We start from the raw sequence: 3,884 nt of genomic DNA, 5'->3' as shown, positions 1-3,884 counted from the left end.
AGCCATTCTTAACATAGAGAGGAGTGGGTGTTTTGTACCTATTCTTTACTTTAACCTTACAATTTAATAAAAACAGATATCAAAAAAATTCAATTAAACTTGAAAATACTATTTAAAAAATAACGCGGACACATAAGTGCACAAATACCATTTTTACTTATCTCAAAAATTCAGAAATGTCAAAAAAATATTTATTTGAAGAAATACATATAACACCTTTACGAAAGCGCAAAACATTTATTCGTAAGAAAATTACACGTTAAACATTTATGGGTGTGTATTACCGTACACATAGATTCGAAAAAGTTGTCAAAAAAACAAATATATAACAAATAAATGTTATCAAAGACAAGATAAGTTACTTTTCAACCTAACTGGATATATTTTTCGTGTTTTTATTCAATGTAACATGTTTATTCAGCTCGAAAAGAATACAGTGTTTACCGATGTACTGGAAAATTCAAAATGGCGCCCGACTCTCTCTTTAAAACGGTAAGTTCAGGAAAAGATGTTATAAATAATAAACTAGACAAAATACTGTTAGAAATTCGCTCATTATATGTTACCGTGACATAAGTTTACATAAATTCGGTGTTTTTTAATAGTATTTTGTATAGTTTATTATTTATAACACCTTTTTCCAAACTTACCATGTTAAAGAGAGCGTCGGGCGCCATTTTGAATTTTCCAATACATCGGTAAACACTGCATGTTTTTCGAGCTGAATGAACATGTAACATTGAATAAAAAAAAATGTATCCAGTTAGGTAGAAAAGTAACTTAACTTTCCTTTGATAATATTGTTATATATTTGTTTTTTGACAACTTTTTCGAATCTATGTGTACAGTAATACAAGCCCACATTTATAATAGTCCAAAAAATTGTTTTAAAAAATACATGTGCGTATTATATAAAAATAAAAATATATTCGTTTGAAAAAAATACATAGGAAACATTTATAAAAAGAAAAATATTTAATTGAAAAATATTACATGTGAAATATATATAATAGTAAAAAAACATTTGTTTGAAAAGTATTACATGTGACACATTTGTAATAGTAAAAAAATATTTATTTGGAAAAAATTACATGTGATACATTTATAATAGTAAAAATCATTATTAAAAAAATATTCATAAAAGTAAATATATTTATTTAAAAAAATACAGTTGAAAATTTATAATAGTAAAAAGATGTATTTTTAAAAAGTACATGTGAAATATTTATAATAGTAAAATTATTTATTTGAAAGAATTATATGTGTAATATTTATAATAGTTAATAAATCTATTTGAAAAACATTATATTTGATGCATTGATAAAGGTAAAAAAAAATAATTATTGGAAAAAATTACATGTGAAATATTTATAATATTAAAAAAAAATTATTTGAAAAAAATCACATGTGATACATTTATAAAAGTAAAAAATAATTATTTGAAAAAATTACATATGAAATATTTATAATATTAAAAAAATATTATTTGAAAAATTCGCATGTGATACATTTATAAAATTAAAATGTAATTATTTGAAAAAATCACATGTGATACATTTACAATAGTAAAAAATATTTATTTGAAATTATGCATGCAATACATTTATTTTAAAAAATGCATTTATTTGAAAGAATTACATTTATTTGCAAGAATTACATTCATTTGAAATAATATATTTATTTAAAAAAATTATATTTATTTGAAAGAATATATTAATTTGAAAGAATTACATGTGAAATATTTATAATAGTAAAAAATAATTATTTGAAAAAATACATGAAAATTCATTTGTTTGAAAGAATATATTTATTTGAAAGAATAACATTTATTTGAAAGAATATCTTTATTTTAAAGAATTACATTTATTTGAAAGAATATCTTTATTTTAAAGAATTACATTAATTTGAAAGAATATATTTATTTTAAAGAATTGTATGTGAAATATTTATAATTGTAAATATATATATATATTTGAAAAACATTGCACGTGCTACATCTATAAATGTAAAACAATAATTATATGAAAAAAATTACATGTGACACATTCATAAAATTAAAAAAAATAATTATTTGAAAAAATCTCATGTGATACATTTATTTGAAAGAATTACATTTATTTGAAAGAATATATTTTTTGAAAGAATTATATGTGAAATATTTATAATATTAAAAAATAATCATTTGAAAAATATACATGCAATACATTTATTTGAAAAAATACATTTATTTGAAAGAATTACATTTATTTGAAAGAATTACATTTATTTGAAAGAATTATATTTATTTGAAAGAATTACATGTGAAATATTTATAATTGTAAATATATATATAGATGTATTTGAAAAACATTGCATGTGCTACATTTATGAAAATAAAAAATAATTATTGAAACAAAGTACATGTGCTACATTTATAAAAGTAAAAAAATTATTGAAACAAAGTATATGTGATACATTTATAAAAGTAAAAAATAATTATTGAAACAAAGTACATGTGATACATTTATAAAAGTAAAAAATAATTATTGAAACAAAGTACATGTGATACATTTATAAAAGTAAAAAATAATTATTGGAACAAAGTACATGTGATACATTTATAAAAGTAAAAAATAATTATTGAAACAAAGTACATGTGATACATTTATAAAAGTAAAAAATAATTATTGGAACAAAGTACATGTGATACATTTATAAAAGTAAAAAATAATTATTGAAACAAAGTACATGTGATACATTTATAAAAGTAAAAAAATAATTATTGAAACAAAGTACATGTGATACATTTATAAAAGTAAAAAATAATTATTGAAACAAAATACATGTGATACACTTATAAAAGTAAAAAATAATTATTTGAAAAAAATTACATGCGATACGTTTATAAAAGTAAAAAATAATTATTGAAACAAAGTATATGTCATACATTTATAAAAGTAAAAAATAATTATTGAAACAAAGTACATGTGATACATTTATAAAAGTAAAAAATAATTATTGAAACAAAGTACATGTGATACATTTATAAAAGTAAAAAATAATTATTGAAACAAAGTACATGTGATACATTTATAAAAGTAAAAAATGATTATTGAAACAAAGTACATGTGATACATTTATAAAAGTAAAAAATAATTATTGAAACAAAGTACATGTGATACATTTATAAAAGTAAAAAATAATTATTGAAACAAAGTACATGTGATACATTTATAAAAGTAAAAAATAATTATTGAAACAAAGTACATGTGATACATTTATAAAATAAAAATAATTATTGAAACAAAGTACATGTGATACATTTATAAAATAAAAAAATAATTATTGAAACAAAGTACATGCGATACATTTATAAAAGTAAAAAATAATTATTGAAACAAAGTACATGTGATACATTTATAAAAGTAAAAAATAATTATTGAAACAAAGTACATGTGATACATTTATAAAAGTAAAAAATGATTATTGAAACAAAGTACATGTGATACATTTATAAAAGTAAAAAATAATTATTGAAACAAAGTACATGTGATACATTTATAAAAGTAAAAAATAATTATTGAAACAAAGTACATGTGATACATTTATAAAAGTAAAAAATAATTATTGAAACAAAGTACATGTGATACATTTATAAAAGTAAAAAATGATTATTGAAACAAAGTACATGTGATACATTTATAAAATAAAAAATAATTATTGTAAATAAATACATGTGATACATTTATAAAAGTAAAAAATAATTATTGAAAAAAAGTACATGTGATACATTTATAAAAGTAAAAAATAATTATTGAAACAAAGTACATGTGATACATTTATAAAAGTAAAAAATAATTATTGAAACAAAGTACATGTGATACATTTATAAAAGTAAAAAATGA

Source organism: Euprymna scolopes, chromosome 44 (assembly GCF_053919585.1).
Source record: "Euprymna scolopes isolate OS-2025 chromosome 44, ASM5391958v1, whole genome shotgun sequence".
Lineage (NCBI taxonomy): Eukaryota > Metazoa > Mollusca > Cephalopoda > Sepiida > Sepiolidae > Euprymna > Euprymna scolopes.
This window is presented reverse-complemented; position numbering follows the sequence as displayed.